The sequence below is a fragment of the Crocuta crocuta genome, unplaced genomic scaffold (genome assembly GCF_008692635.1).
Source record: "Crocuta crocuta isolate KB4526 unplaced genomic scaffold, BGI_CrCroc_1.0 scaffold149, whole genome shotgun sequence".
Taxonomy (NCBI): Eukaryota; Metazoa; Chordata; class Mammalia; order Carnivora; family Hyaenidae; genus Crocuta; species Crocuta crocuta.
The window spans coordinates 7246490-7260252 of NW_027551561.1; the positions used below are offsets into that span (position 1 = coordinate 7246490).

The 13763-nt window shown below is 40.5% G+C and overlaps 1 protein-coding gene and 1 long non-coding RNA gene across 9 annotated transcripts in view; one reads left to right on the top strand and one right to left on the bottom strand.

Annotated features, from left to right (window-relative positions):
• Positions 1–13763, bottom strand: part of MYO1D (myosin ID) — a 344632-nt gene that overhangs the window by 91626 nt on the left and 239243 nt on the right. The gene's annotated exons all lie outside the window — the stretch shown is intronic.
• The window catches only part of LOC144219577 (uncharacterized), an 84877-nt gene that overhangs the window by 3829 nt on the left and 67285 nt on the right, over positions 1–13763 (top strand). For 7 of the 8 annotated variants that reach the window (XR_013331465.1, XR_013331458.1, XR_013331459.1 and 4 more), the window contains 3 exons: positions 981–1114; positions 2249–2299; positions 6983–7122. This is a non-coding gene — a long non-coding RNA (uncharacterized LOC144219577). Of the gene's footprint in view, positions 1–976; positions 1115–2248; positions 2300–6982; positions 7123–13763 lie in introns of all 8 variants that reach the window. The other variant, XR_013331461.1, reaches the window with a different exon arrangement.

Consider the following 13763-nt stretch of genomic DNA (forward strand, 5'->3'; position numbering starts at 1 on the left):
TTTGTGATGAGCACCGGGTGATGTATGAAAACTGCTGAATCACTATATTGTACACCTGAAACTAATATTACACTGTATGTTAACTAACTGAAATTTAAAGAAAACTTAAAAAGAATCTATTCTTGTAAAGGACACCACTGGAAACACTGGTTATATTACCAAGGCTTTGACTGGAATGTCCTATGTGAGAGAGACATGCATAGACTCTGATATGACCAGACTGCTCTAAAGAATTAAAGTTGACTTTATGGAGTCAATAAAGCCCCTTAAAATGTTGGCTTGATACCTTGCTTACTGAGTTCCCAGCAGCCTTACTAGGGGAGTAAAGAATGTCACTTGCTGGCAGGTGCAGGAAAACTCAGGATATTTTGGGGACTTCAAGAAGAAGAATATACCCAAATCTATAGGTATTATAGGCAAGTCTGATGAAAACAATTTGGCTCAGCTCTACCCGTAAGCACCTATTAAAAGTTCAGTCTAGAGGGGTACCTGGGCGACTCAGTTGGTTAAGCCTCTGACTCTAGATTTCAGTTTAGGTCATAATCTCACAGTTGTGAGATGGAGCCTCGAATTGTTGGACTCTTCACTTAGTGTGGAGCCTGGTTAGGATTCTCTCATTCTTTCTCTCTCTCTCTCCTCCTTGCCTGCTCACATCGTTGTGTACATGCACGCTCTCTCAAAAACGTTCAATCTACAGATTCCTTATGAAAAGTTCCTGCAAAGCAGATTTTGAAGGATCCATATAATCAATCACTATTCTTGCTGAATATTTATCAAGGACCTTGCTGAGCTTAAATAATTAGGCCAAGTTTGTTAAAACTGGACTTGTTTTACAAGCGAATCAGTCTTGATTTGGCTGTCTCTGGAAATAAGGGTGAACTTAGAGAGAAAAATTATGTTTCTCAATTATGTATCCTTATGGGTGTTAGAGTCTAGTTTTAATTAATTGTCTTTAAATGTTTGTTGTTTGCTTAAGCTAGACAACTTGGGGTAAACTTCAGATATACTGCTATAAGTCTTCCTGCTTGTTACTCTGTGGAGATAATAAAAGGGACCCCATGGACCTATGATTATCTGAATAGCTGGACAATGGAATGGACTCCTCAACAACTGTGTAAGTCAGCTCTCACCCTGATCAATGCTATGTGTCTGGGATAACACAACTGCTCCTTAAAACCGGATTATACCCCACTCCATGGAGTTAACTTGGACTTATAGGAATAATGTATGGCCGAGCCCTGGGTTATCCTGGATGTGGGAGGGTGACAATGAACTGGATGATGTGCCCTCATATTCTTGTGAACCAGTGGAAGGTCTCAAATTCCTTTTTAAATGATGAGATAAAAAAAAAAAAAAAAGGTTTCTGATCTTGCCATCTACACACCATACCTAAATGGAACCCTTTCCTACAAGGGGCCCAACACTATGCTGGGCTGGAACCAGTCTCCCGGCTGGGTTTGTGGCTCACGCCCATAACAAGCACTTAAGGCCTCTCTTGCTGGGTGTCTCCATTACGAGGTACAGACTGGCATTATTTACATCCATACGCAGCTGAAACGATACCACACCCTAATACCAGCACATAAAGGGATATTTTTATTTATTTATATTTATATTTATTACTAAAAAGAATGTTTCTTGCTGGCCTATGGTAAATGTTACATGGGACTCTCCAGGCCATAAGAGGCCTTTTTCTTATCCTCAAACTATCACAATTTTAACTGAATATGCCAATCCACAGATAGTCTGACGACAACAAACTCCTTGACTGTATAGTCCTTCCTATCGATATAGCCAGGAAGGATTATTTCAACTAGGGGATGGATATATGCGGCTCACTACCACAATAGGACAATTAAGTCAAAAGGCACATCCCTTATGCTAAGAGAAAAACCATACCCCTGATTCATGGCCTAATAGTGCTTGGCCGAAGGGATGGTTCCCCCCGCAGTAGCCTGTAACCATACCATTATTTTACAGGCAACTGACTGGTTTGCTATTGACTGGACAAGGTGATCAGACACCAGATGGCTAGCACCTAATGGAACACAACGGTTATGTGGGCCAAATTTGTAGGCATGGCTTCCACCAGGCTGGACTGGAATATGTTCTATGGGTTATGCCTGGACACACGGCCGTGGCACTAAGGCTATCACAAGTCCAGCGAATCTTCCGTAGCTAAAATGACGACGGACAAGGTCTGTGCTCCTTTAGTATGAGGATCTGACACCTATTTTTCTTCCATCAGTAGGTCTAGAAGATGTTTTATGGCACATAGAGGTCCTTGATAAATACACAGGTAAGATTTTAAAATGACTCTCAAAATAGCATTACATTATTAAACACCGAAATGACCCAGGTGCATAAAGCAGTTCTACAAACAGAATGGCAGTAGATGTCTTAACAGCAGCACAAGGACAGGCATGTGCCATTATTAAAGCAGAATGCTGTGACTCCATTCCAGATGGTGACAAAAAAATAACAGGATTACTTGCTGATATGAATAATCAAATTGACGCTCTTAAAGACCCTACGTTGCCACTTAATGCCTGGTTACATTTATGGTTGGGAGGTAGACTCTGGTCCACACTTACAGCATCTTCTCACTGCTCTTCTGATTTTCTTTCTTTTTTTTTTTTTCTTAAAGTTTATTTATTTATTTTTTGAAAGCGAGAGAAAGAGAGCACGAACATGGAAGGGACAGAGAGAAGGGGAGAGACAGAGAATCCCAACCACTATCAGTGCAGAGCCTGATGTGGGGCTCAAATTCCCAAACTGTGAGATCAAGACCTGAGCTGAAATCAAGAATCGGATGCTTAACTGACTGAGCTACCCAGGTGTCCCTCTTATTTTCATTATAATAACAATGTATTGTCCCTTGGGCTTTGTTCTTTTCTACTGTGGAGATACATGCAAGCAGGTGCAGACTCTTTCACTCAAAAGATCTTACTACTCAGAAAAATTCACCCTGATGTCCTCTCTGGACTCTACAGCAGTGGTCTTCTATTATAGTTACTTGTAGGGGCAGATAGTGACCAATTTCAGACCCAAGGTAGCAATATCTCTACGACCCCTGACAGCTTGAAAAAGTTACAGAAGATGAGTCCCTCGCCCTTTAACAACCTTAAAAGATTTAAGGACCAAAAACTGGTCAGGAGGGAAACAATGAGGGACAGAGGCAGGAAAGTGTTCACCTTTAGCACAGAAGGCTGACCTGTATACAGCCTGCAGAGTTTCGATAAGGATCAAATATGTGCTGGTTACTACATTCTTAAAGGGTCTCATGACTTCCTGTACATCTCACTGATAGTTAATATCAAACTGAATGATAAGCAACAGAGAAATCTTGTGAATGTAGTTTCTTTTTAATTAAAAATTTTTTAGTGAATGTAGTTTTATGAGTGGAAATCGGAAGAAGCATTTATGATCTACTACTCCCTGCACATCCCCTCCCCCTTGAGCACTGGGCATACAGCCACCAGCTGCACAGAGCAAGAGTGCAGCTCTTTCTGCCCACGGGTCCTGTTCCCGTGATACTTAAATAACTTCCCTCAGATGCACCTTACGATGTCTCAAGAATTCTTTCCTGGCTATTGTGCTCCACAACCCCACAACAAAGGCACCTGACAATATTCAACATTCATTCGTGATAAAAACCTCTCAAGAAACCAGGATGAGAAAAGAACTCAACCTGATAAATCACATCTACATAAATTAACAACACACTTAGTGGTGAAGGGGATCTTTCTGTGGAGATCAGAAGCAAGGGAAGGATTTCCATAGTCACTGCTGTCGTGCAACATCATACAAGAGGCCCTCGCCAGTGCAGTAAGGCAGGTTTAAAGAAATTTAAAAGGCACATAGGTTGAAAGGGAAGAAACCAGAGTCTTTCTATTATTTGATTACATGATTATCTACATAAAAAAATCCCCAAGGTACCTACAAAATAGCTCCTAGAACTGATAAGTGGGTTTAGCAAGATCACCAGATTTGTTGGTCACAAGGCCAACATGCAAAGATATTTCTCTATACTAGTAATGAACAACTGGAAATATAGTTTTTAAAAATAAAAAAATTTTTAATGTTTATTTATTTTTGAGAGAGAAAGAGAGGGAGAGATGGAGAGAGAGAATCCCAAGTAGGTTCTATGCTGTTAGCACAGATGCTGACACAGAGCTTGATCTCACCAACTATGAGATCATGACTTGAGCTGAGATCAGAGTTGGATGCTCAATTGACTGAGCTGCCAAAGTGCGCCAAAAAACTAAAAAAAATTCAAGTGTAGTTGGCATATAATTTTGGAAACAGAAATTTAAAACAAAACCATCCACGGCAACTCCAAAAACAAAAATACTTATTTTTTTCCCAAACCAAAAATACTTATATGTAAATCTAAAAAACATGTATAGGACCTATACGCTGAAAAGTACAGAATCAAATCAAATTGCTGATGAAAGTAAATAAACAGAAATAACATGTTTATAGATTGGAAAACACATTGTTAAGATGCCAATTTTCCCTAAATTGATCTATGGATTTAATGCAATCCTAACCAAAATCCCAGCATAACTTTTTGTAGATATCAATAAGCTGCTTCTAAACTGTGTATGGAGGGGTGCCTGGGTGGCTCAGTCAGTTGAGTGTTTGACTCTTGATTTTGGCTCAGGTCATGATCTTCCGGTTTGAGAGCCCTGCGTCAGGCTCTGTACTGATGATGCAGAGCCTGCCTGGGATTCACTCTTTCCCTCTGCCCTTCCCCACCCAAGTAAATAAATAAACATTTTAAAAAAAGTGTGTATGGAAAGGCAAAGGAACTAGAATATCCAAAACTATTTGAAAAGGGGAACAAAGTTGAAAGACTCACAGTAGCTGATTTTCTTACTATAAAGCTACAGTAATGAAGATAATGTAATTGTCAAAGGGATAAAAACATAGATCAGTGGATCAGAATGAAGAGTCAGAAATAGGTACAAATATGGCCAATTGATTTTTCACAAAGCTACAAAGGTAATTCAATGGAGAAAGGATAACTTGGATATTTGGATAACTTGGACCACTTGAACATCCATAAGTCAGGCCTTCTATAAAATGAATTCAAAATGGATCACAGATGTAAATGTAAAACCATAAAACTTTTAGAAGAAAACAGGAGAAGGTCTCTGTGGCCTTGGATTGGGGAAATATTTCTTAGAAATATCACCAAAAGTGTAACTCATAAAAGAAAAAAATTGTTAAACTGAATTTAACCAAACTGAAAACTTTTCTTTGAGAAAGACACTGGTAGGAAGATGAGTAGGTAAAGAACTCTTAAAACTCAACAATAAGAAAGCGAACAACTCAGTTTAAAAATGAGCAAATGGGGCTGCCTGGGTGGCTCAGTTGGTTAAGCATCTGACTCTTGATTTGGGCTCAGGTCCAAGATCGAGCTGTCAAGGCAGAGCCTGCTTGGGATTCTCCCTCTCTCTCTGCCCCTCCCTAGCTCATGCATGCATGCTTTCGATCTCTCTCTCTCTCTCTCACTCTCTCTTTCTCTCACTCAAAATAAATAAAAAAATAAACATTAAGAAAAAATTAAGAATGAGCAAAGTATTTGAAGTCACTTCACCAAAGAAGACATACAGGTGGCGAATAAGTGCATGAAAAGATGCTCAACATCACTAGCAATTAGGGAAATCAAATTAAAACCACAATGAGATACCACCATGGACCTATCAGAATGGCCAAAATAAAAACAAAGCAACAAGAACAAAGCGACAAGCTGGTGGGGATGCAAAACAGGTGGACTCTTATACACTGCTGGTGGGAATGTGAATTGATATAATCACTGGGAAAACAGTTTGGCAGTTACTAAAAGAGTTAAAGGTAGAATTACCATGTGGGATGCCTGGGTGGCTCAGTCAAGTGAGCGTCTGACTTCAGCTCAGGTCATGATCTCATGGTTCATGAGTTTGAGCCCTGTGTCAGGCTCTGTGCAGAAGCACGGAGCCTGGAGCCTGCCCAGGTTCTGTGTCTCCCACTCTCTCTGCCACTCCCCTGCCCATGTTTGGTCTCCTTGCCTCTCAAAAATAAATAAAACATCAGAATTACCATGTGACCCAGCAATCTCATTCCTAGGCATATATCCCAGAGAAATAAAAACATATGTTCACTCAAAAAACTTACACAGGAATGTTTATAGCAACTCTATTCACAATGGCCCCAAACTGGAAATGAATGGAATATCCATGGATAAATAAACTATGAACATCTATACAATGTCATGCTCTTCCGCAATAAGAAGAATAAGCTAATGATACAAATTATTAATATGCAACAGTGTGGATAACTTGCAAAGCCATTATGCTGCGTGAAAGCAGTCAGCCTCAGTAGATTACATACTGTAGGATCCTGTCTATGTGATACTCTCTAGAAGACGGAACTATAAGGATGGACAACAGAGGGGGGTTGTCAGAGTTTAAGGTCAGGGGTAGTCTGACCCACAGGAGTTGTCTGGGGATGGTGGACAACTGCGTATCCTGACTGGGGCGGTGGCTATATGCATCTATACAAGTGTGAAGACCCATAGACTTGTAAACCAACCAACCACCACTACAAGCCAATTTTATTACATGTAAATATAAAAATAGAGCTCCTTGCTTATTTTGATCCCTGGATAGTCTACTTCGGTCAGTAAAGCAGAAGCCTGAGAGATTTCTCACTCTGTGGTTTGTTCTACTGCAGAAAATACCAAAGTGCCACCTCCTGGCCACCACAGGTGCTGTCAGTCTGGCAGTCAACACTGGCAGGGCATCCACTGGGGGCAATGCCGAGTGCCAGGCTCCCTGCGGGGGACGGGAGAACCTAACATGCTGAAGGTGCAATCCTGTCGTAGGGGGATTCACGATCCAGGGGGATCAGTGGAAGAGACAAACAAACAACTGGAAAACATTTTAATAGTTCGTGTATTTGGAAGGCCACTTAGTTCCATGTCTGTATTTTACAGATAGGGAAACTGAGGCTCAAAGAGGCTGGCGGGTCTGCAGACCTTGGAACTGGAACTCAGGCCTGCAGACGGAGCCAAAACCATGTCCTTTATTGTAAGCAGTTTCAGATACCACATACAACTGAACATAAGCTGCATAAGTAAGTATTCCTAAACATCAAGTGAATACATTTTCATAGGAGGTGAGTTCTTAGGTTGATTTTAAAGAATGCCAGGGCCAGTGCTCGGAGGAGGGAAGGGAAAATTGGAAATCACTTCCCAAACCTCTGTGGATCAGCGGCTTTCTGAGGCCACTGGTAAGAGAATATGTCAGTCTTTCTACCACATACATGTATCCCATCCAGATGATTTTACACGATTAAAAATACCACTGTCATTTCTAAAAACATTTTATGTCTCTGATGCTTCCCTCTCATTTGATTTTATATGCAAAATTCAAAACTAAATTCATGTAGCAGTTCACAGGAGAGCTTCATTAGAGCCTAATAAAATGAGGATTTTAACAGCAGCGACTCTGCCAAAGTAGCCCGGGAGCCTTGGCTGCAGAGCGTCAGGGAGAAGAGGGTCAGCACGCTGAAACCGTCCAGATGGAAGACCCTTCTGGGTGCTGCCTGGGCCAGGGGGAAGGGGCCCAGGACTGTTTTCTCGGCTCCCTCCCCCCTCCCCCCTGTTCCTGCTGGTCCCTAGTCCACCCAGTCTGGTGGCATGCCGCTGACAGTCACAGGAATCCCCCATGTGTATGCCCAGACCCGTGGGCCAGGGCACTGGGCAATGAGAGGAAAGAGAGCACCCAATTTCTCCTGCTGCACAAATAGTGAAAGATTAAGCCCCTAGTGGGGCCCATGAGGGGATTAACAGCACCCAGAACGCCTCCTTGGGTTGTGGGAGACAGGACGGTAAGTGGGGAAGAGCAGTGGAGAACGGGGAGACTTGAGTGCCAATCCCACTTCAGCCCTGTGATTATTCAATCACGTGACTGAGTGAGTCACCAGATTTCTTGGAGCATCTGCCTCCTCTTCTACAAAATAAGGATCATACTAGATGCCTTATCTTTCTTATGAGTTGGTGGTAAGGACCAAATAGCAGCAACTCAGAAGTATACAAAGATGAAGAAGCAACCCCCCCTTGCCTTTCAAGGGTTTTTACACCCAAATCTAAAAGGAGATAGGACAGCAATACCCGAAAATCTTTACATGAGTTCCATGGACAGGGAAGGTCCTGTACTAAAGTGCATTGGTTAGGGAAGGGTTCACTGTCTCAGCCATAACACGTAAATCAGCTTCTCTGAACAGAAGTGCACCTCCTTATCAAGGCTTCACTCTGTTACCTTTTTCTCTCTCATAATCTGTGGGATCTCTGTGCTATTATATGGCTAAACCTTCCTCTTCTTTGATATTTAAGATTTTGCACAGAGCAGATGCAGTGTCTGGTTGTCAAATATCTCAGTCCTCCCAGGCTCTCCTCAGCAAGGACGACCAAACAGTGGACACAGGTAGACAAGTAGAAAGATCTGACAGTTCAGGAGGAGGAGGCTTAGCCTGAGGAGTGAGAGCAGGTGTCTTCCCTTGCCATGGAGTAAATGCAAGAAGGCAGAGAGAACTAGGAAAAAAATCTCTAATTTGTACTTGTACTTATAAGTACAAAGCAGACCAATATTAGAAGCAGAAATAATTCTGCAAGAGAAACATGATAAATTAAAGACACAGTGATTCAAAACATCATGTTGTACACCTTAAGTATATATACAATTTTTGTCAATTATACCCCAATAAAGATAGAAAAAACCCCCACAACAAAGCAGTAAATAGCAAATAGGTACTGCAGAAAATCAAGCAATAGAAGAAAATTTCTCAATGTCACAAAGATTTCAGTCTTCAGATAGAAAAGAGTCACAGATACCAGCCCAACTTTGTTAGCAGAGAATCAATCACGTGGAAATGTAGCTCAGAGGAAGTTATAAATTTCTAAAATAAAGGGCATAATATCCTCAAGTATCTGGGCACAAAAAGTAAGTTTTCTGCATAGGAATATAACTTTCAAGTTTACATACTTTTTAAAAAAATGTGTCTCTCTTGTCTGAAAATGTAGGAAGGCCTGGAAGAGGAGAAATATTAATTTTGTCATCATACACAGGAGGAGAGAAGTAAATTCATTTTAAATTATTTTAGTCTTAAATTTTAAATTTTTATAGAGAGGGCTGCCTAGGTGGCTTAGTCGGTTAAGCATCTGACTTCGGCTTAGGTCATGATCTCACAGTTCGTAGTGAGTTCAAGCCCCACATGGGGCTCTGTGCTGACAGCTCAGAGACTGGAGTCTGCTTAAAACTCTGTGTCTCCCTCTCTCTGTCTCTCCCTTGCTCACACTCTCTCACTCTCTCAAAAATAAATAAACATTAAAAAAATTAAAAAGGAAAGCAAGCCATTTACTAGCAAAATTTATTTAAAAAATTTTTTTTAATTTTTAGAGAGAGAGAACTTGCGTGTGAGTAGGTGTGCATACATGAGTAAGTGAAGAATCTCCTCAACTAGGCTACATACTCAGCGCACAGCCTGCTGTGGGCTCGATCTCACAACCATGAGATCATGACCTGAGCAGAAATTAAGAATGGGAGATTCAACCTACTGAACCACCCAGTGTCACAAAAAGTAAATCCATTTTATTCTCGGTATTGATGAAGAGATCAGTTTAAACTTTTAACAGTAACCATTATTAGAGTTCAAATGAATGTATAACTCTTGAATCATAAATAAAAAGAGGATAAATAAAACTTGAAAAACACAGCAACTAAAAAAAAGGGAGACAGCACATAAGTATTAAAAATAGAAAGCACTGTGGCGCCTGGGTGGCTCGGTCAGTTAAACGTCCGACTACAGCTCAGGTCATGATCTCGCGGTTTGTGAGTTCGGGCCCGGGCCCCTCATCGACTCTCTGCTGTCAGCACAGAGTCCCCTTCAGATACTCTGTCCCCATCTATCTCTGCCCCTTCCCCACTCATGCACTCACTCTTGCTCTCTCTCTCTCTCAAAAAAACAAAAAATTTAAAAATAGAAAGCATTTAAATAATACGGTTAAATTTAAGAAAAGAAAATCTTGTCAGTTTCTATTAAAAATGTGAAGAGGATACAACTCCTTTACTGGGTAAAACCAAAAGCAAACCAAAAGTTAACTATACTCTATTTATTTTTTAATGTTTATTTATTTTTGAGAGAGAGAGAGAGAAAGAGAGAGAAAGTATGAGTGGGGGAGGGGCAGAGAGAGAGGGAGACACAGAATCTGAAACAGGCTCCAGGCTCTGAGTTGTCAGCACAGAGCCCGATGTGGGGCTTGAACTCATGGGCCATTAGTTCATGATGTGGGCAGAAGTAGAACACTTAACTAACTGAGTCACCCATGTGCCCCAACCATACTCTGTTTATAAAATATCTAAAACAAAGACATGGAAACATAAAAAATGAAAGGATGGCAAAGATTTATCAGAAAGAAAGTAAGGATGGGAATAGTAGTAACAAAGCAAAATCCAAGGCTGGTTTTTTTGTTTGTTTTCTATCAACAAAAAGTATAACTTAAAAAATGAAACCCATCAGTCTTCATGCATTGAATAATAAAGCACTGAAACATATAAATCGAAACTGTTCTAATACAAGAAGAATGGACTGAATTATGATTTTTGTGGGTGGCCAAGTCTTTGGCAGTTCAAGCCAACAAAAAGTAAATGAGGGTGGCGGGAGGCCAAATAATCAAAAGATTCACTTAGCAATTAAATGGAACTTCCAGACACATTTAATATGGTCCCTGAAACGTTTATACATATTTATTATGTGTTATGCAATGAAGTAACACCTCCTCCCCAATTACAAAAAGTAGAGTAAGTGGCTGGTCATATTCTATAATCACAGTGCAATAAAACTAGGAATCTACGAAAAGGTTAATAACAACAAAACAACTTCATTAGTGGGAAAGAAAAAGAAACACCTCTTTAAACAACCCCTGGACTACAGAGATTAGAGTTGCAATTACAGATAATAAGTTAATGAGAAAGAGATTTTACAAATCAAAATTCACAGATGCAGCTAAAGCTATATTCAAATGAAAACAGGTTGTCTTAGATACTTTTATTATTAAATAAGGAAGTAAATTAAATATAAAAAATTCAGAGAAAGACTAAAAGAAATCTATCAAAACAAAAATTAGTTAAGAGAAAAGCACATCTTTTCTGTGGATGAATGAGAAAAGCACATCTATAAATCCAACAGGTCTTTCAAAGACCAATTAAAAGAGCCAAACCTTTGGCAGAATCTAATTAAGAAAATGCATGGCAAACCCACAAATATCTAAGATTACAAATCAGAACGGGATTCATTAAAAAAAAAAAGAGGGGGCACCTGGGTGGCTCAGTCGGTTAAGTGTCCGACTTCGGCTCAGGTCATGATCTCATGGTTTGTGGGTTCAAGCCCTGCGTCGGGCTCTGTGCTGACAGCCAGCTCAGAGCCTGGAGCCTGTTTCAGATTCTGTGCCTCCCTCTCTCTCTGCCCTCCCCTGCTAGCACACTGTCTCTGCCTCTCAGATATAAACATTAAAAAAATTAAAAAAAAAGAAAAATAATCAAAAATAAATACCTAACTATGAAAACAACCTTTTTTTTTTTTTAAATTTTAGAGAGAGAGAGAGAGCACAAATCTTAAGCAGGCTCCATGCTCAGCACAGAGCCTGCTTGAGATTCTCTCTCTGTCTCTCTCTGCCCCTCCACCCCCCAAAATAAATAAATAAGCCAGGAAGGAAGGAAGGAAGGAAGGAAGGAAGGAGAGAGAGAGAGAGAGAGAGACAGCATGAGCAGGGGAGGGTCAGAGAGACAGGGAGACACAGAATCTGAAGCAGGCTCCAGGCTCTGAGCTAGCTGTCAGCACAGAGCCCAATGTGGGGCTCGAACCCATGAACCGTGAGATTATGACCTGAGCTGAAGTCGGATGCTCAAATGACTGAGTCACCCAGGCACCCCCTGGCTTTCACTTTTTCCAGGCACGTTTGAAGTCTGGTATTTGTATCATTTTTATTTTACAATACTCCATGGTATTTCTTTCCATAGTAGTCTGGTACTTAAATGTATTTATACTTACATCATCACTATAATACTGGGTTTAATTTTTTTCTGACTTACCTAGTAATCTTTGAAAAAAATTTCTAATGTTTATTTATTGAGAGAGAGAGAAAGAGAGAAAGCATGCACAAGTAAGGGAGGGGAGAAAGAGAGGGAGAGAAAATCCCAAGCAGGCTCTACACTGACAATGGAGCCTGACACAGGGCTCAAACTCATGAACCATGAGATTGTGACCCGAGCTGATATCAAGAGTCGGATGCTTAACTGACTGAGCCACCCAGTTCCTCAGTAATCTTTTTAAAAAAATGTTTATTTTTTTATTTTGAGAGAGAGAGACCTTGTGTGCATAAGCAGGGTAGGGGTAGAGAAAGAGAGGGAGAGAAAGAATCCCAAGCAGGCTCTGTGATGTTAGCACACAGCCTCATGTGAGGCTTGATCTCACGAACTGTGAGATCATGACCTGAACCAAAATCACGAGTTGGATGCTTAAGTGACTGAACCGCCCAGGTGCTTCCACCCACTGTGGAGTAGATAAAGGACAGAACAGACTTCCTCCACTGTATAATAATGTTTTGGGACTAAAAACAAGCATCATGACTGAACACAGAGAATTTTTGCTTCGATTTTTGAATACAATTTTTATTTTTAAAAAAATTTTAATGTTTATTTTTGAGAGAGAGAAGAAACAGAGTGTGAGAAGGGGAGGGGCAGAGAGAGATGGAGATAATCTGAAGCAGGCTCCAGGCTCTGAGCTGTCGGCACAGAGCCTAACACAGGGCATGAACTCACAAGCTGTGAGATCATGACCTGAGCTGAAGTTGGACGCTTAACCAGCTGGGTCACCCAGGTGCCCCAATACAATTTTTATGTGAGAGAGACTAAGTATGTTAATAGATATCTTGTACCCCTTATTCTTTTTACAAATAGGTAAAACAAGAGTTAAGTGTAAGTTAAAGCATATAACTCTACTCCCACCAAAATACTCCATACAACTTGACCCATCAGTCAAATAAGATTTTTAAAATTGAAGTATAATNATTAATAGATATCTTGTACCCCTTATTATTTTTACAAATAGCAGGTAAAACAAGAGTTAAGTGGAAGTTAAAGCATATAACTCTACTCCCACCAAAATACTCCATACAACTTGACCCATCAGTCAAATAAGATTTTTAAAATTGAAGTATAATTAACATAAAATAAAATGCACAGACTTTTAAGTGTACTGGTGGATGATTTTTGACACTCAAGATACAGAACATTTCCATCATGCTAGAGAGTTCCCTCTGACTGTTCTTTTTAAGTCAGTTCTATATTTGTAAGTCAAATTGGCTTATTTAGCTCTTGAGAGATAAAAAGATGAGCTCATTACTTTAGACCTAGAAATCCAAGGGTCCACTATAGTAAGAACAAAACTACAAAATACTGAATTTTCTCCGTTTGCTGTTTTCATGGGTTGTACAACTAGGACTATGAGAATGTTATAAAGAAAGAGTTAGGGGCGCCTGGGTGGCTCAGTTGGTTAGGCCTCTGACTTTGGCTCAGGTCATGATCTCACGGTTTGTGGGTTTGAGCCCCGCGTCGGGCTCTGTGCTGACAGCTAGCTCAGAGCCTGGAGCCTGCTTCAGATTCCGTGTCTCCTTCTCTCTCTGACCCTCCCCTGCTCTCTCTCTCTCAGAAATAAAT